Source organism: Haliotis cracherodii, unplaced genomic scaffold (genome assembly GCF_022045235.1).
Source record: "Haliotis cracherodii isolate W230 unplaced genomic scaffold, xgHalCrac1.p SCAF_7, whole genome shotgun sequence".
NCBI lineage: Eukaryota > Metazoa > Mollusca > Gastropoda > Lepetellida > Haliotidae > Haliotis > Haliotis cracherodii.
In genome coordinates, this window is record NW_027266330.1 from 35,367,032 (window position 1) to 35,388,477 (window position 21,446).

Here is a 21,446-nt window from a genome sequence, read left to right on the forward strand (position 1 = left end):
TATATTTTGGGGGGAATTTGAAAAGATTAATTCCTGAGTACTAAAACGGGGAAGGGACGTCCTTTGTCTACAATACGTTCCGGTTGCATGTGATGTCATTGTTACTGTATATATGAGATAGCTGTACGATAAATCGATAAGAACAGTGAAGAACGAATCGTGGTTTATTTACCAGTCCGGACTGTGTGTCTGTCTGTCTGTCTGTCTTTATGTGTGTCTGTGTATGTGTCTTTCTGTGTTTGTTTCTGTGTCTCTGTGTGTGTAAGTGTGTGTGGCTGAATGTACCAGTCCGGACTGTGTGTTTGTCTGTGTGTCTGTGTCTCTTTTGTGTGTGTCTGTGTGTCTCTGTGTGTGTCTATGTGTGTGTCTCTGTGTGTCTTTGTGGCTTAATGTACCTGTCCAGTCTGTGTATTTGTGTGTATGTCTGTGTGTCTGTGTCCCTGTGTGTCTGTGTCCCACATGGGATGGATACCGCCTGTTCTCAGACAGTGGAAAAGTGTAGCAAGACTATGGTGTCGCCTTAAGAATATGTTTAATAATGTGTTTAACTGGGCTGATAGATACGCTGTAAATGGTTGTAAAAATTGGAATGGTAGGGTAACAAAAGAGTTTACTTATATGGATTTAGGACATCTATTAAACGCTACAGGTTTTATTGATAAAGCTTCTGTTTGTACACAGGTGGAACAATGGTGTAAGAATGAATATGTTACCCGTTATTAAATACTGTCAGTAAGGGCTTATTTGAGTGTATGCTTATGTAAACAATATGTTGGTGGCTGTATAAACAGCTGATCGCCATGCTAGATGAACTGGCCATCGAGCACAGCCCAGGTCCCGCGGACGGACTGTTTGTTTAACAACACCCGGTTACCCGGGGGTCAGGCGGCCGGGAAACGTACATACTTACTTCAAATATACGTCTTTACTGATTAAATATTATATGTATCCAGATGCCAAGAAGTGATGTTCATCATTAGTCAAGTCACACCATGATGCGCCCACCTATTCCCTTGTCAAGTCACGATGTAAAGGTTACAAACAGGATTAAATCGAAATCAAAACCAATCGTCACAGCAGGACCAGTGCATGTGTCTCCCGTGTTGGTTGTGTACTATGTATGTAGGGAATGTGTAATGACTATGTAGAGCTTCATATTGTATCTTTCTTGTCAATTAGTTATCGCTCCTGATATGGGACCTCAAGTGAATTGCGTTAAATGAAAATGGTGTCATTTCGAAGTTATTTGTTGTTTATATTTCCCGTGGAGAGAATTACTGCTTGTGTAATGGTTCATTTATGTAAAGAACATTGACTGCATTCTATATAACAATTCTTAATTCAAAATTAAGAAATTATTTTAAGTATATTTTAAAAATCAGTAAATGGGTGTTAGTACTTGTGTGACTGGCACTATGTCCGAGATCGACTCACGTGATGCAGATGTCATTGTATATAATAACTGATCGACATGGGTGTTATGCAACTGGAACAAAGAACTGCTGTCGTTTTACCAATGTTTCTCCATGTGACATGACACACTTCGTCCGAAGTGTGAAGAGAGACTTTAGTAGTGTGGTATAATATTCACAGTGTGTTGTGTACCTTGACGTCCATATTTCTTTCATTTCAATCAGTTGAGATGTGAGTACAGTGAGTCGCGTGTCAACATTTGGATAAGTGAACAGCGAGACGTCGTTTATCTTGCGGTTAGAGGCAACATGTGCAGTAATGGGTGGATGGGGATGCGCAGGTTTAAATGCAGTTGTAGAGCGAAGACACGCTGTTTATTAAATAAAGATCAAAGCAGCCTCCTCCAGTCGTATCTAACAAATAAAGGTCATACGATGACACCCTTCGTCAACCCCATTCCCTCGATCTCCTCACTAACACATATTTACCAAAATATAGCCTCGTGGAATCTCACTGAATGAACTACATGTTACGTTCAAATTATAGTTTCGTCTCAGGTTACGCTGAGGGGTAAACCCCACAGCAACAGTGACTGCATGTGCATAAACACACTACACTGTTATATTTATACACTGTAACAACAGCCATATGTACTGGACATGTGATCACTCACATTGTCACAGTGTTGAACACATCTGCAAAATCATCATTCCAAGAATTATCATTATTACATCATTGTATGTGCTACAAGATTACCCATATTATTTTAAATATAATATATAAATATATCACATATCTATATATGGGAATAGAGACAGTCGTTGTTATTGTGAACGTATGTATATGTCTCGGTTATAATACACTTGTAACAACACGTCATCTCCCGGAAATGACGTGTGTGTCACAGAGAAGGAAGTTAAATGTCGAGGTAGGTGTGTTGTGTCTCGTCTCTCACTTTGTTCCCCTACACACAAGATATTCAGAGTTAAAACTTGCATGTGTATGTGAAGATACTATCAGGAAGCTGAAGGTGGTGCCTATACCTTGATTCGTACTGCGTATATCCTGAATGTTAGTGCTAGTTGACTGCCACACATTCCTACTTCCGGTTTACAGTGTGGCCGGGCTTCATGTTCATAAGTAATGACCCACTTTTACTGTTAAAGTGTATAATAGAAAACCCTCGGCCGTGTCGCCGTGTTTAACAGAGGAAGGGTGTGTACTCGCTAATCTATATTGAAAATATTTAGACGACAAATACCTATAGACACTGCAAACACGATATGGTAAATGGACGGAAAAACGACTAAAAACTCATTAAAATTGATTAATTGGTTAGCGTTTAGAAAGTGTCCGGAAAAGCGTCGAGTATCTCAAGCATAAAATGGACAGAAAAACGATGCTTTTTGCTCCGCCTTGTACAACTGTTAACGGCCAATCAGATGGCGCTGGTCCCCTGACGCACGTGATGCACAAGGCTTCCTTTCGGAAGCATTAGGTTTCGTATTTCTGGCATGCCTTGCTCTAGTATCTTTCGCGCGCAGTGCAGCGAGATTTGCTGATAAGTCAGTTTTAGGATATGTAACATGTTAATGGAATTCAGACACGCGCATAGAAGTTAAACCAAACCATGTTACCAAGTTTATTGAGATAACATATCCCTCCGCTATGCAAAGTTACCTCTATCGGATAATGGGTTGTGTTTCATTTGGTTATAACATTAACTAATTTGTAATGTGACGTTTACACGATATACGGCTTTTCCATAGGACGAGAGGTGGGTCACATGACGTTTTTCAGGTTACTGTATTCTTGAAATGACGTAACTACTGACTACTTCCACATTCCTGGAGAAAACCCTGGGAGTTCCTTGGTACGAATTCATACAGAAGCGTTGTTTCACATCATTATGACCCTTTAATTTTGAATGCAGCGTCTTAGCAGCGTCTTAGCATACTCTGGGATAAGTCATAGAGTTTGGTTGCATGCCCGTTCAAGGATACCCTCGCTTCAACCCATCCTAGAGAAAAAAACGACAAAACAAAACCCAAGAAAATCCAAACTGTCGTAGTGACAATCTACAACAATCTATAAATTTACCTTTGTATCTATTTGATACATCTTTACAATCACCTTTCAATGATCGACCAATTGATCAGTGATGACAAAGGCTTGAAATCGCCACAGGTTAATAAACAACTTCGGAAATATCTTCCGTCACGTTTATCGTGTCGGCCATTTTGACGTTCTGTAAATGTATTACGAACCTCTGTCATTGTGATTGACTTGCTGAGGTAGTTCTTAACATACCTTCTCATCTAATGAGGATATGTGTTTTGGAATACATTTCTTGTAAACAAACAAAAACAGATGTTCCTCGCTTTTGGGGGAACTATTTTATTCCGGAATGGCCTGCTAAAGCTAATAGTCCAAGGCACCAAGCGTGTATATGATCTGTTATTACATGTGTTTAACAAATACGGGTTTGGGCGATAATAAAATACACTGACGCAAGTATATTCTAACCATATCAATTGGATAATTAAATATGCTTTTTTTTACATATAACATAACATCACTACACAAATTTGGACAGTTGCATTAACACACTACGGTGATCGTATTAAACACCACTTTGAACAGTATTTCAGTTATATCACGGCGTATCAGACTGATGTGGGATAAAAATCCGAAGTAGTTCAGGCCATCCAACGGGTGTTCGCGAAAAGGTGAGCGTATCCTGCCACACAGGTGGCACCAGTCACAAACACATGCAAGGACAAGTCAATTGGTCACCTGAACAAAGCACGGAAACACACAATGATGCCCGTATTCACTATTACCGAGCATGCAAATTTATTGTCCGTCAAAAACATGGACGAGTATAAACAATATGTTCCTACAGGTAATACATGTCATACATTTGACAAAATGTATTGGCTCAGAGCATTATTGTTAATCAAAGCGTATAGACTCGGCATTCAGATGAACTCATCACCCATCACATTATTGATAGTCCCTTTGAAGAGCTATGAAATCAGAAGCTGCTGTAGCGTATTTTTTACACTTTATCTTTAAATTGGCATGTTAGACTTCTATTTCACAAGTCATTTATATTTGCACAGATCACTATGGAATCGTGGAAGAGACATTTTAGCGTTGTCTTATTGTCGCATTGACGCCCTTACAAAAACAAGCAAAACGTGTCAAAATTAACCAAAGCGCTACAATTCGACAACGCGACATTTTGGCCATTTGTCACATTGTCGCGTTGTCGCATTGTCGCTCTTTGAATATTCTTTTTCTCTATTTAATAAAAGGGCGACCATGCCGTCCGCGAGTCCATAACGTTTTATTGTGAGCTCTTCTCTATAAGTGCTTAGTGTTCAACTCCCTGTTCCAAACACGTTGTACCTCATCAACAATCCACATACCTCTAGTGCAGTGATCGTCCGGAAGATCTGACTCTTGACTCTTGACGAGTGCACACCTGACCTGTGACCTCGTTACACACAACCCCATCACCCCCCCCCCCACCCCCCCCCCCACCCCCCCCCCCACACCCCCCCCCCCCCCCCATGTGGTGTTTGCCGAAGGGGAAATGGTAGGAAATGTGTGCACCAGCCCAGCGCGAAGCTCGCGACACACTGTTTACTGCATGTTATATACAGTAAATTGCAGTTGACATACTGTATACTGCATGTGGTACGGATTTGCGGAAAAGTTACAACTTTCAAGATTCAAGATTTAATTTGTATTTACAACAGACCCCCGTCATATATCGCTGGAATGCTGCTGAGAGCGGCGTTGAAACAATTTGTTTTCATAACGGCGCGCTGCAGTCATTTAAAATAGAACCGTATACATGTGTAGTACCAACTCACTCACTCTGTTTCGAGTATTCAGCAGCACAAATATATTTACCAGCTGTGAGGAGAGATATCAGATTTTTATAAGCAGTCAAATAGGGATGATAAAGGACCCCTCTCTGAATAGGTTCTTGTTTACTTAAGAGCAGAGTTGGCCATGTTAGATGATATAACCAAAATCCAGGAGCTCCGGCGGGGGGCAAACTGGTCTTGTTATTGTGTGGTATCTGCTGTGACATAAAGTAAAATATGAGACCAACGCAAGGCTACAATGATTGGTAAAGTCTAGATTTCCACAGCTCTAGCCTGAAATTAAGAATTGTTCTGTCCTCCTTTTTAATTTTATTATTTATATTTTGTACACATGGATAGACCAACCAGGAAAGAAATGGAATATTAATATCACATGTCACCAATGATCCAGTTAAATTCATCACACAATGACATATTAGTATTTGTACTATCTTAGTATATTAGGAAAGGCATGATCCGGTTCATGTCCACTGCAGTAATGTACATACTAGTCAACTTGATTAAAATCTATATTATAGTGTAGCCCGGCATCAACAATTACTATACGATATCCTCACTTCTCATCGATGTATTGACATCGAACAATGGACGATAATTCGAAATTCTTATTCGAGCTATAAATAGCTTCAACAGGGACAGTACCGGTGTCAGTAAAATTTTCGTAGTAAAAAATATGTAGCTACAAAATATAATCTAAAGGAGCTTTACTTCCATGGATAGAATTGAGGCAATCAAGGCTTGCCAAATCGTTCTAGACTTGAGCTAGATTCCTTTTAAATTTAGCTGGGGCCAGCTTGGGTCAGTGTAATCGGATATATTGTGGAGTTTCGTGTTTGGGCTGTTTGCTGAATAGAACAAGGACTCACGAATAAGGGCACAATGTAGAGATTAAAGCATTACCACCTCTGTTTATATCAGGTATGTTATTGTGATTTGAATTCTCTTTTTGAACAATTGAGTTATTGTGTACTCCGTATTCTTTCATCATGGTAGCATATATATTTTCTATGTAGCTTTTTTAATTATCCACAAATAATGAGAACTACAATGTAAACATCTATCTGGAGATATACAATAATACTACTGAAGGGCATATCTGAAAAATGGGACTAATCGACTAATATTTCTTTCTTAAACACTTTATGTTACAGGAATTCTAATCATTATAGTATACTTTGTATAGTTTAAAAGTTGAGAAATATTGCATTTTAAATAATGGCAAATTGTGTATCTTTCTACATTTTGATTTTATTATAATTTCTGCAATATAACCTTAAAATCAGACAGTGATAAATGATAAATCGTATTATGAATTAAATAAATTGAAATATGATAGTACAAACAAATTATTTTAATCTATTCGTATGAGTAGGTAACGAAAGATGAGTCAACTTACTAACTTAACCATTTGTGAAAAATCAAATATTTAGGGGTTTGACCACGTGCATTGAATAACAGACAAGAGAGCAACGCACTGATTAAATTATGAATCAAGTTATTTCATAAATAAAACTAAATATATAGAAAATAAAAGTTTAATTTCTCATTGTTGGAAGGTGTTTAATAATAGTTTTTGTTTGATTATCTGTACAAGTCAGCGAGTCTGACCGCCCGATTACGATAGTCGCCTTCGTGCAAGCATGGGTTGTTGAAGGCCTATTCTAACCCGGATCTTCACGGGTATTTGTTTTAATAATAGGGTTCAATGAAATTCAATGAAGTGTGTATAAGTAAATGGATAATATATCCATACATGCCAGTTAAATGGGTTAGACTGGTTCATATGGTTTAATGATGTCCATATTTCAAGACATGTATTTGATATTCATAATAACTCCACAAAAGCTACACAACGGCGACAAAACGGTACCAGCATCACAGATACGTATAATACATTTTTGGACATGAGATGCATACAATAACTTTAAAGTTTACCCATGTATCTAAATAGTAAATTAGAAGGATTAAAAATATACACTGCCGATATTTTTCGTATTTTTGTTCGTTTGGAGAGAGAAGTAGTGACAGTAGTGACTGGTATCTGATGGGTGCAAACAGGTGTCGAGTCGCTGTCTCAAATGGCTCTTATTTTGTAGCTCTAAAGATCACGACGGCGATACAGACCCTGAAGTAGTTTGTCTCACAGTCCCTGAACCATATTATTTTCCCTTCCGCCCAGGCCTTACTGCAATGTTAAGCCCCAAATGAAATAAGTCTAGATGTTCAACAGGTTCAGGCTGAAATTTCCATCTCACTTGGGCTCATTTTAAATTTAAATATAGTTTCTCGTTTTAACCAAAATAATATATTTTCAGAGACTAAGCGTTAGTCTAACCGTGAAATACAACTATCCAAAAGATCCCATGCATGTCTATACTTCTTCAGACAGAGTCTCCATGCTCTTATTGATATGTATCAAAAGACAAATGACTTAAATATTACAGCACTGGTGAATATATTATGTGCGCATATCAGCGTCGATCCTACAATATCCTTTTGCGCAAATAAAATATGTACTGATGAATTAACGTAGTAATACTACGCAAATAAATGTCCAGATGTACACACCAGTTTAATCTCAATATCTTTATTCGTGCTTTTAGCTCTTTTTGTACAGGAGATTATGGTGTGTTACATCACACCAGAAAGCACCACACCAAATTCAAGTCATAATTTCATGGTCCGTCTTGTATGTTGGAAACCAAAATCGCAGTATGGCTGAATATTGCTTAACGTGGTATTTACCCGATTACTCAGATAATTATTCCATTTTCTTCATGCACGTTCTACAATCATCTACGATCACTTTCTATAAAGAGGTAAATCTATCTTCATCCAAATATCCATAACATACATGTCCACATATGTATGTATTAAGCAAGTCCCACATTCTTCCTTACAAGATAAATGCTGAGCATTTGCTCTGTATGTATTTATATATGTAAATATCATTTTTATGTCAACGCTGATGCACTGAACGTACCACAGACCTGATTCTAGAATAACATCTAATCTCTGAAATGAACATATTTTACAGAAAAAAAACAGTTGTTAAACAATAGTTTAGAATATAATAAAAAGGAGCCAGGACTTGCTTCATTTTGCAAAATTTTGTGCTGTATTGGACATACAGTAAACTACGGTTATAACGAACTCAAAGGGACTACTAAATTTAGTTCGTTATAACCGTAGTTCGTTATAAGCACATTTACAGCATGATTACAGCAAGTAGTCGGGACCAAAAAGTAAGTTCGTTATATTCGTCAGTTCGTTATAAGCGTTTTCGTTATAGCCGTAGTTTATTATTTCTGTTTCGGAGTCTGTATGACAGACGAACCTAATGCTTTTAAGTATAAAGATAAGTAAGTACAGCTGTTGTATATATTCAAATATGTTTGGGATTAACCCGACCTTGAAAAATATTGAAGGATGAGAGGTAACTATTTATGTCATTAATTAAAATTAGAATGAAAGCACATCAGGAAAGCATGGCACTTTAATATACGTATCTACTTAGTCCAATAGTGTTTTCAGAGCAACATGTATATCGAGGGTATAGGTTTGGTGCAAGACTTATCACACATTACTGTCAGAAAGTGTGCATATTCTGTTTATCGGCAATAAATGACATAAGGCGATTCATGCGGGTAAATACGATTTACTTTAGAACTAGTATAGATTACTTTAGGTAAGGGGGAAATGTATGTAATTAACAGAACTTTGGATTTCGGAAACCTTCGTGCTCAGGGGATTGTTTGGGCGGGTTTAATGCCAATGACATTTACACCAACTGGCCTCGTGGTGTACCATTCGGTGTCGTCGACGTGGACTCATCTCTTGGAAGCCTGGTAAAAAGCACCATTGTTGGGATTGAGGAGAGACATGTATTTTTTTAATGAAAGTACAGGACAGAATTGGTCCGATATTGCATAAATGCGTTTGTTGGGCCCATTTGAGTCTTTGAGGTCCCCCTGTGATTTTTTGTGACTTCGAAGTGAGTCATTTCAATGAACTCAAACCCCTGTTCATCGGTGGATACACGAAAGGAAGATGCAGTTAATTCCCTTTGGTTTTCTTTACCACGACGAGCGAAACCGAGTTTAACGTCGAACCACACTTTACGAAGCAAGCCGGAAGGAGTTTCAGTATCCAAACTTTCACGAATTTTCTTTTAATCATTCTCGGGGATAGCAGCATGATGTGTTGTCTGGTCAAGGCCATCGCGCTTGAGTTTTTTTATCATGGACTGAAAAACATTGTTTGCAGTGTGAAATTCCCGGTCTTGGATAATGTTTATGCTGCGCTCAAATGGCGGTCCCCTGATGTGCCTGTGTATGGCAGCAGGCAACCCAACTCGATTTTGAGTAAAGATCTCCCTCAGCATTTCTGACTTCGGCATAAAAGAACCTCAGTCTCTCATTCAGTTGAGAAGCAGGAAGCTCTTCGAACTTGGGTTCAAAACCTCGGAAACCAAGCCATTCTGGAAGTGAAAAAGATTGCCTTGTTCAGGGTAAATGTGACAGTAAGTGGGAGTAATTTGTTATTAGGGCCTAGTCCTATTACGGCGTCGTGTTTAAATGAAATTTCCGTATGTCCATTTAGCATAACATATCTCAAATCTTACAAAACGAAATATCTAATTTACGTTAAGATTTTGGTCAATCTCGTTATATTATTGCCATTTTTTGCGATGACACATTGGTCACGCTTTACATTGCTATCATGGCAATGGTGTAAGGGAGGTAAGTCTCGCTGATCGAATCTGCGTAGGAATTTTAGGTATGTGTTTATGTATTCTTTTATGTTTCAATGGCTTACGTCGAAATATTTTAACTCCCCAGGAGGTATTACGCCCAGTAGATTTGGAGAAGTTCCCATCCACGATGTCCTGTACAGCATTTGCATCAAGGGACGCGAAGCGGTCACTGGACGCTTGAACTTTTGGCTCTACGGAAACGCTGGCTGTATTTCCTAGTTCAGGGGCCATCTCAGAACGGTTTTCAGCTTCAACAGCTGTTGTGAGTAATAATAATAACAAAAGTAGGTGGGTGTATGAAAGTCATAACTATTATAGCGTTGCAATAAATGTTTTTACTCTGTTAAAAAATTATTTTATTTTATTTTCCCTTTGGCCAAGCCCAAGAAAATTACATCATTTATGATTATGATTGGGTAATTAATGAAAATAGGTAAATTTCATTTACCTTCAAATTCTTGAATTATCTCAGAAAATGTCTCGTCGTCCCAATCACTCAATATTTCATCGAAATCTCCGATGTGGAAGTCAGGGTAAATTTCCATCTGTTCCTCCATGTTGATGATTTCAAAAATAGTTCCATTAATTAATGTATACATACACGGTGATGAGACCCCAAAAATTCAGCGATGTTATGCTCATTCGACAACACTTTTTAACCAATCAGATCAGAGAACATACCTACTTTTATGTTACAATGGGTGCTTCAGTAGTTGAAATTGCTGCTCTTGAAATTGTTAATTAAACTCTTATACTATGACATGCGTTCATTTGATAATTCAATTCAACAACTCTCCTTTTAAGTCTTTTTTTCCTGACTTAAACGGAAATGCAAGAACACAATCGTCCGGAATACAATGTATAATTCTGGTCCACTTCCATATGGCATTATAGTATACAATAGGCTTTCGGGTCCCGTTTGGATCGGTTTGGGTGGCAGCCTAGATAGCCATAGAATAAGTTCATCTCAGAATCTCCCACCTAACTGGGGCTCCTCTTTAATTTAAATGGAGTTACTTTTTTCTTTCAAAACTTTACAGTTTAAGAGACTAAGTATAAACCTGAATAGACATCACCAGTTTGGAATTTGAATCTAATCTGTTTACAGTTTACTGCACTTAAGTGTCATGTACACAGGGGAAAGGGGAATCCCGTCAAATAGGCGGATAAACCTTAAAACTATTTATAAAGATTAAAAAAGCAATATCGGAAAAATGGATATGCATATAATATCTGGCAATATACACCAAGATCACCTTCTTCAAAAATATGTTTTAAAAACCGGTTACTTTTCGTTTGCGTATTTGACGATTTTTTAACTTGCGAAAGTATAAATTCTTTTTCCATACACAGACGTTCCCGAATCTTGCGCTTTCCTAATTATTTTAACTAAAATTATTACCGTTCTCATTGTATTGGTTAATGGAAAATGCGTGCCGATCAAGTACGTGCCATAAATTTAATCGACATTGTATGATTCCGAACTTATCACGAGACTGTGTTTATGAATCATTGTCAAATAGTAGTGACATTAAATCTAGGAAACAATGCGCGAAGTCGCGCATGCACATAACGGAAAATTTGGACGAGGCATTAACCAATCGGCATGCGCAGAACGATTGATTTCAGTACTTCCGCTAAGCGCTTCGAGTACAACGTCTAACACGCGAGAACTGACCAAAGAAATCTGAGAAGTAGAAATACAGGTAGACGCTGTTGCTTGATTGACAATGTCAGTAAAGAAAGGGAGGAGCTTGATGATATCGTTCTCTCCCAGTAAACTCCGATGTCAAATAACAACGTTATTTGGACGGAAAAACGATGGTTTGAAAACCTCCAAATAACGTCGTTTTTCCCTCCAATGACCACATACGAAAAAACGACGTTTTCGTGTTTGCAGTGAGAATAGGCAGTATAAGATTAGATTGTTAGCATATATTCTCTTTTGGTTGTACCACCATGGATCCTGTTAGTTGTTGTCATACATAAAGCTGTTCCTGAAAAATCTATAGTTCAATGTTATGTTTGCAATAACCGTTACTTCCTGCAGGTTACATTGTTCGTGGTGTGTCTTTACTTATTGCATGTTATAGAAAGATTTGCAGCTGAATACAGTAATGTACAATGTTCTTGTGTGATACAGAGTTGTGAAAGAAACTTTCTTGAGACGTCAGAAACATATATCTTTCGTTAACTATTCCGGAAAGATGGTCCACAGGCCCAAATCATACTGATACATGAGTGACGACACATGTTACAGCGGTAATGACGACGAATACTTGTTGGTGGTTAATGGGATCTATCCCGTCTATTCAGATCGGGGAAATGGAGATCACACCACAATATTGCTATGGATGATAATTCCCTAAAATATAATATAATCAGGTTGAATTAGCAATATACAATTTAGTATTTAGTGGTTTGTTTCCTAACAAAAGAATTCTCAAAAATGTTGTAATATGAATATGATGCATTAATTTCTTGTAACAGTGAATGATATTTCTTTGTTTAATCACAAGAACACACACACGCACACACAGTAATATAAACCAAATATATATATATATATACACTACATCAGGACATATTCACTAACACTTTCGTAGAATTATGTACATACTCATCAACTAGCTCATACAAGACTTTGTGTACTAAACTACTGTACAATATATTATTACATTTATAGCTGAACGCTTCAAATTATTGCTTATGATAAATGTATTCTAACAGATACAGCTACTATAAACTATAAATTACTGAAAGCACCTTATAACAATATAGTTGCTTAACACTAATTACATTATATTCTAATTGGTTACTCTAGCAATGACTTAATATCACAATTCACATTAATGTATCATGACTTTGAAGAATAAGTAATATATTTACAACATTGCGTATCGTGTGGATCATACTGCAAATTATACTTTATAAGAAATATGCAATTAAAATGATAAAAGTGTACTTAACAAGACTAAAATATCAGATCCTAACCTCCTTATGATAAATATAATTACAAAAGAAGTCTAAATTAACCTACCCTAATCAGTGCAGTGCTGTGAATCATGCAGAGTTGAAAGGCAGCAGTGACCAGAGAAGAGAATTATCGAAGCGTTTAAGGATAAAAACCTGGTCACATGCTACAGAAACAACAGGATAGGCAATCACTGGCCAAACGTGCTCAGGTTAGTTAAAGGAGCTATTATCATGCTTAACTCAATTATTTACCGAAGTCTAAAATACCTCAGTTAAAATACACACTATTTACATTCTGCTACACACATACAAAAGTTCTTGTATTCTGACACAGGTTAGACACTGAACCGTGTTCACACATGACATGTCAACACAGCTGACTTTACAATGGTCAACATTTCTATCGTTTATGTAGCAATTGAAATGATTGGTTTCATAAATACCACAATAGTCTTTCTGCTTTCATGACACTGTTACGTGTCGATTCAAAATTGAAACAAAATGTTAGCCCATACAACATGTACATACAAAAAGTTAGTGTGGAACCAACAAACAACCAGCACATGGTATTCTTTCAAAAAATTCTTTTCAACATTTAACTAGGTTTACAAATGAATTAAGGATTGACTGTGTATTTTTTTCGGTTCATTGAGGTATGAATCGAAAAACCGATGTGCAAACTGTATGAATCCGCGTAGTCAATGCTTATAATTAAATTCGACAACGTAAAACATGTTTTATCTACAATAGTAGAAAACAGTTGCATATATCAAAACAGACAAAAATGCCGACATTGATAAACATTCCAGGTGTAGGAATACATACAGTGGCGTGACATGAATCAGGTGATCGTTTAATTTATCCACATACTTGACACGCCTACACAGTCAGTAGCCAATCAACGGAGAGTGGGATTAAAACAATGTTCATTGGACCTGTCAATTAAGGCAAGAGGCGAAAAGACTTGCAACAGTCAGACTGTAACGAACCGGAAGAAATATGTCCGAGAGAAGGCGGCTGTTTCAAATAACATGGTCATTTACTGCGTGATTCAAACATTCCTTCCCTGATTACGGTAAAACACAGTTGGGAAAATGCTAGTTAGAAATGAAACCCGAAGACATGAAAGTTGAACCGAGGCGATCGGGAAAAAACAGGCGAGCGAGCCTTTCATTCATTCTCGGCCTTCGGTTTCAAAGGGTAGTTTGGAAAATGAATAAGCATGAAAGTCACTAAATGTCCTGTGCATGACGATACACGTGAGCAGGAAGGGAATTCCCTCGGCTGTAATATTGGGATTCCCCGACATTCCGCAGTAATAAAAGTAGTGCCCCGCGGTGGGCGTGGCTTAATTTTTTACATTCATTGGGAAATGAATGCAATAACATGTGACCAATTCAGATAATCAGAATGCAGGGATTTCCATGAACACAACGAAAATTTAATTATTAGAAATTACTGCACAGCAATTACAATGGCAGTGTGCAATAGAGTGGGAGTACAATAATCAGTGACAATGTCCGGGGTTATAAGTGATCTTCACACATCCACTGGTCTTGATGTAATTTCAGGTGAAATGTCAGTAATATATAGATTATTCAGTTCATAGCGAAATAGTCACATGCCATCAATATTCTATATTTTGAATTCTGAGAAGTAATCTTTATTGATTTAATTGATATTTTTTTATTAAATTTTGATCAAATATCAAATACACCAAATGCCGTTCGAACTGTGAAATGCGTTATCTTGAGTTACATGTTCACGCAGAGTAATTGCATCGTTGGTTCTGAACGTCTGTGCGAATGAATAGCTGTATGACTAATTCTACGTAGTAATTTTGTTATCAATGGTAGCCTGGATATGGGGTTGTAACCCTGCAATGTTGGAGTGACCCAATATCAGTTTTCAATTCAGATCAGAGTGAACAATGATTTTTAAGAGATTAGTGACAAGGAATGCAGCTGTTTTGTCGCAGCTCGTCCCTTGCACCCTAGTCGTTTTGTTAAAGTGACCGAAGAATTATGAAGATATATTCCATGTTTACACATATGCATTCCTCTCCTTAAGTTACTTAAACATTACCCAGCTGAATTGTTTCCGCAAAAGGCGCTCTAAAGAGGGTGGACGATTTCAAACAGTCGGTGCGCCATTTAACAAGGGCCATTTCAAGAAATATCTTTTCAGATTTATTCCTGATAGAAAATTTGACATTGCTATGTGAAAATGTCCTGATGTTTTCAATCATACTAAGGTTAGAGCCAAAACGAATAAAAAAATGAATATTTTCTTGAACTTCCCTGAATTACTTTGTTGAAGGTGGTTTGCGTTTCATGTGGGGAACCTTTTTAAATCGTGAAATTTGTTCAAATTGATTTTAATAATCGAATCTCCAATATCGTAATTTTAAATGAATATAAATTTGATGTTTTCTATCAGTAAATAACAGGGCGATGTTAAATTATGAACTATTTCAGTAAATTTATTTTCCAAACGTTAAACAGAAAAGACCTCAATTTTCGAGGTCAACCTGTCAGTTGCAGAAATACGATCATTCGGCTTCATCTAACGTGTCATGTTATTTGCATGAAAAATTAATGACTCATAAATATTCACCAATTTAATTTCAAGTGTTTTGATTGAATATTTACGATATACGAAAAAACAAATCCTGTGTCATGATGCTAGTGGACGTTTGGAAATCAAACATGGCGCGCTTCGCCTAACCTCGGCATAACTTATTGCTATTTTAATATCAACAAAGTTAACATTGGCGAAAGTTGAGGATCTTCTCAATCGAAGAATGAATTATTTGTCATTTTCCGTTAAATATGACGAAAATAAAGATCGTGAATTCTGACAGCAATATTTAAGTAAGGGTAAAGGTCACCAGATGTGATATAACTGATAGGAGTAGTCTGCTGATAATCTTTTGTTACAAAACAATAAAAATAAATTTGGTAATATTTCGCCTGTCACATACAGAATAAACACAAATCACTATATAGTATCAGTAATCACCACTAATATGAAATAACAATGTGATTTCCATTACTAGTATATAATTGGGGTATTTTTTATTCCGTTTGACCTTGCATGCTCCCGTGACTGAAAATGGTAGACGATGAATCAACATACTACATTCAAAACTTTAAACTTTTGTTGATACATCAGGATTACCATTCGATGTTACGTTGAATATGAAGGGACATGATTCATGTATTTGCGATGTACACGCTGATGATTTTCTTTCCACTATAACACGTATTTCCCACGCAATACGTCTGTAGATATCGTCGATCGGCAATGATCACCCCCCACAACAGGCGCGCGTAAATGGGCGTGACAAACTGTGTTTCAAAATAACATTCATGCATTGCGGAATAGGATAAGATGTATAAAATGTTATACTACATACATCCATGGTCAGTGTTAGTTTCACATTAAGTTTGGGATAGTTAAAGGATTATTCCTTTTAAAGCAGTGTAGATTCTAGCATGATTTTAGAACAATTTCACGAAGAATTTTTAAATTTATTCCCTAAATATATAGATCGCTATATGGTTGCGTAATGATGAAAGATTTGTTAAGGTTTAATTTTTTACACCTGTTCACAGCTTTTAAAATTGTTAATTATATTGTCATAATTAGTAGTTATTTTTTCCACAATGGATATGTGTATGGATACTAAACATTTGTCAAGTCATCAGCACAGTGTTACTGATGAAACTTTAAATTATTATCTCTCACCTGTACATCAATAATGTGAATAAGTATTTATTTTGATGTCATATTACATTTTAGTATTCCATGAATAACAAGTATGTAGATATGATCCTTAACATATACATACAAAACTCATGTGGACACTACTCTTGTGTATTTAGTGGTTTGTTTCCCAACAAAACAATTCTAAAAGATGTTGTAATATGAATATGACACATTATTTACTTGTAACAGTAAATGATATGTCTTTGTTTAATCACAAGAACTGCCTTTGTTTGTTTAATCACAAGAACCAGGGTGGCACTTCAGCTGGTGAGTTAGCCATATATTATGAGAGGATGTTATCGTTTGAAACAGGAATAGAGCAAATAAATATAGATTGACATGTACATATTCTTTCATTTCTGTTGAAAAAAAAGAGTAGATGGAACATATCCTACCTTATGTATTTTTTTTTCAAGTGTCTCACCAATGAAATGATGTGTAATTAGTCAAGCAGAACTTTTCAGGTTTCTTGCAGTATGCTCAGGTGTATGACAGTGACACTCATGCATGTCCCTTAAGGAACATGAACCATGAATTGTGAAGAGTGGTCAACAGATTGTGTTCTACCAGTCAATGTGATGTTTAAGAAACATCCTTAATATTCTAAGTTGTCATTCTTGCAACGACAGACCACTCACAATATTATGTTGTTATTATTGTGGCATATCTCAATATATTTTTCATTATTTGCAGTGTTTGTTCACTTTGTTCAACTAAACAAATCGCAAGTCGGGCCACACCCAAAAGTGTCACCAACGTTTGTCCGAAAGTTTATCAAATGAAATCATTTGCAAAATCTATGAAAACGAGATATTTTTTACAAAGATTTATACATCGGTGTCAATAAATCTAGAAAACTAAGTTAGATGTTACAAAATGATTGTAATAGTATAAGGGGATCACAATGTATGTGGAGTTGTTTGTTTACAACCGTTGCTATGATCGCAAATGTTCCATCCAATCGATGATGTAACGATTCTGATTTTTGTTTATAATTAATTACACCGAAATTTGCTTTTTTTAAGAAATTAAGGAACTTGAGTGTTTCTTTTCGTCAGCTTACAAACAATTATGACAAAATGTGAAAAATGATAAAATTATAAAGAAAATATCGGAGTGCATGCCGTTCAACGTGAAGTGCCAAAAGTCAACAATGGCCGTTTCTGGTCGTTGTGTGCCGAGAAATTTGGCAGATACTTTTTCCTTTTTGAGGTAAATAAACTACTGATAGTCTTGATTGTTTTCAAGCTGAGCATTTATGCATACCATACTTAACTTAAAATATACGCAAAGCGTACTCGTTGAACAGTTATAGCGAGTTTCATTTGTGGGTGTCCTTCGGCTATGCGCCTGTCGACTGGGTTAGCATTAAACACAGAATATAAAACAGTTGTCCTCTCTAGAGTTTGTTTCAGTGGAAGTAACCCATGATTATATACAAGAAACCATTTCTACAGTTATGCCGGTTGATTATTTTTTAAATATAAATACGGGCCTCAGAATCGTTGCCTTCCTATTCACGTCAACCTCAGTTTAGCAGGTAGTTTTCCATGCAGTAATACAGGATAATCATAAGTAATGTACTACAAAACAATATTTCACAGACAGCAGTGATTTATCTGAATATGTATAAAACGTTTTACCAAGATGAACATTTTATTCCTGGGATGTGTCATCAAATAGGTAGACTTGTTCACTGGGCAAAACATTAAACAATTTGGGTATTTGAATACATGTCAGAATTTCACAAACTTCACAAACTTCAACATAAGAAAAATTCATGATTGTTATTCAGTGTCTTTTTGGGTTACGTTTTATGTGCCTATTATGTATTGGGTGTATACGTTTGTTTCAAGTTGTCTGCAATCCAGAAACGTCTCAGTTAATTTTCACGCTCATCCGAAGACTCGGGTTCGTTTTCCAACATGGGTACAATGTGTTAAGGCCATTTCTGGTGTCCCCCGTCGTGATATTGTTGGAATATTGCTAATAGCAGCGTAAAGCCATAAACACTCACTCACTTTTGACAGATATATCTGAAATTGTCACCATCATTACAGGTCTTCAGAAAGTTGTCGTTGCTGCATCACACAGAGGTACGCCGCAGGTATATTTTCAACTATGAACTACATGTAGCTATTGCGATGCGGCCTCGTCCACACGCGGAACGTCTATGGCTACTGGCATCCTGAAAACTGGTAGAAGTTAGTGTGCAGTGGCAAATACGTTCAACGTGTCATCATCATTGATTAGCAGGCTATGGAAAAGATACCAACAAATCCACAATGTTGACGATCGTCTCCGTTCCACCTGGGGTCAAAAGGAGGACAGGATAGATTGATACGAAACCAGGCTCTACGAAATCTAGCTCAAATTTTCAGGCTACTGGAGTTCGAGTTACGGGTCGAAATCTTTTACATGCATATCCATGCTCTGTTGAAATATGTTGTGTCGGCCTTTACAAATTGTCATATTGCCATCAGACTTCAACAGTGCACACAACGTCGAAACTGGGGTTTTCGTCGCATCTATCAACGCCATAGCTATATATATCCGACCTATTTGGTTTGCCTGACTGAACCTGGCAAATGGGAGACTCGTACACAGAGTGCCTCGTCGAGTGAATGAATGTTTGACAAACCGTGACGGTATCACGCACTCCTTATGCAAAAACGTAAACTTTGAAAATTTTCCATCTTACCTCTATCGTCCTTCGATTCGTTGGGGGTCATAACGTCTTCTGTTATACTTCACTATCAGACTTTTCTGTCTACCTTAATGTACAGTGATGTATAACGGATCTGCTTGGCTTCAGGTGAGTGGAGTGTTGTATAATGTGATTGTCTGTCTTCTGGGGATAAAAATGTTGTATATAGGGGATGCCTGTATTCAGTGGAATGCAGTTATGCATATAGGAGTGGAGTTTTGTATAGGGGCTGTTTGTCTTTACTTGAGTACAGTGATGTATACCGAGGGTGGCTGTCTTCCATGGAGGACTTTGTTGTATATCGAGGTTGCCTGTCTTCCGCGGAGTACAGGGGGCACGGGTGGCCCAGTGTCCGCGATTCGCTGTGCAGATATGCGACCCTTGGGCACGTCAGAAACCTATGGTTCGATTCCCGGGTCGCCCCGATTATGTTTCTAGGTTTGTCAGCATCATACCCGTGCTCATGGGTTTCACCGAAGTGGTAAAAGTCAAAGACCTGCATCACTTCGGCCTTTCCTCACACATTAAGCTGACACGCCACGATATAACTGTAATACTGTTAAAAGCGGCGCTATACCCAACTCACTCATTCACTCACTCCGTTGAGTACAATGTTGTATGTCGAGGCAGGCTGTATTCTGTAGAGTACAGTGTTGTTTATAGGGCCTGCTTGTCTTCAGATGAGCACAGTGTTGTATATCGAGCTTGTCTCTCTTCCGTGGAGTAAAGTGTTGAATATAGGGACCGATTGTCTTCACTTGAGTACAGTGTTGTATATCTAGGTCGTCTGTCTTACGTGGAGTCAAGTGTTGTACATAGGGCTGCTTGTCTTCACTTGAGAACAGTGTTGTATATGGAGCTTGCCTGCCTTGCGTGGAGTACAGTGTTGTATATATCGATTGATTGTCTTCACGTGTGTACTGTGTTGTATATCGAAGTTGGCTGTCTTGCAGGGAGTACAGTGTTGTGTATATGGACTGATTGTCTTCATGTGAGTAGTGTGTTGTATATCGAGGTTGTCTCCCTTCTGTGGAGTAAAGTGATGGACATAGGGGCTTTTTGTCTTCACTTGAGTACAGTGTTGTATATCGAGATTGTCTCTCTTCCATGGAGAAAAGTCATGTATATCGAGATTGTCTCTCTTCCGTGGAGTACAGTGTTGTATATCGAGGTTGTCTATCTTCCGTTGAGTTGTGTTGTTTTTAGAGGCTGCTTGTCTTAACTGAGTTTATGGAGGTCTGTCTTCGGCGGAGTATTCTTGTATACAGACAAGATTCCACTGGATGGAAAAGGCAAAACAGGGGTGAACATTATACAAATGGATCACCGAAATTCATTGTAAGAAACCTGGAAGTAATGCATTTCGAGATATAGATGTGTTTATGCATGGATTGATGTACATATAACGCTGTAACAATTGATAGTATATTAAATGACAGAACTTATATTATTATAAATCAACTGCATATACAATGTGCAACACTAGAGTGGATTGTGCTCGTTTGCTCTGTCGCGAGTGCTAGAGCTAACTGGAGATTGTCATATTTTCCAAGCCAATCATTATCATTATTTTTGTGTTTTTCATCCCCAAATATTGCGGTTTTAATGAAACGAAATTTTGAAGTTCCTCAAGTGCAAAGGGAATCTTTCAAGAAGGGGCGATAACTCTATTCAGTTTGTACACCAAATTCTCCTTCTTACATTAATTACTTCAAAATTAAAAACTGTATCATACACAAGCACGCCCCTCGCACTCACGCACACACATTTCATATGAAATAGATCAATTATCACTATCATAATGTGTCGAAAATACACCCGGACCTGATCATATTATGATAAACATGTATGATTAATTAACATATGGAGGATATAATTATAATTATCCTGAAATGTATGAATATATCTTGATCAAATAGAG

At 37.3% G+C, this 21,446-nt stretch overlaps 1 protein-coding gene across 2 annotated transcripts in view; it reads left to right on the plus strand.

Moving 5' to 3' along the window:
• The first annotated feature begins 2,322 nt into the window (after window positions 1-2,322).
• LOC139447362 (paramyosin-like) overlaps window positions 2,323-21,446 on the plus strand; it is a 38,594-nt gene continuing 19,470 nt past the window's right edge. The window contains exons 1-2 of one of the 2 annotated variants that reach the window (XM_071228672.1): window positions 2,323-2,341; window positions 10,157-10,355. The gene's annotated coding sequence lies outside the window, so the exon portion shown is untranslated. The remainder of the gene's footprint in view (window positions 2,342-10,156; window positions 10,356-21,446) is intronic. The other variant, XM_071228673.1, reaches the window with a different exon arrangement.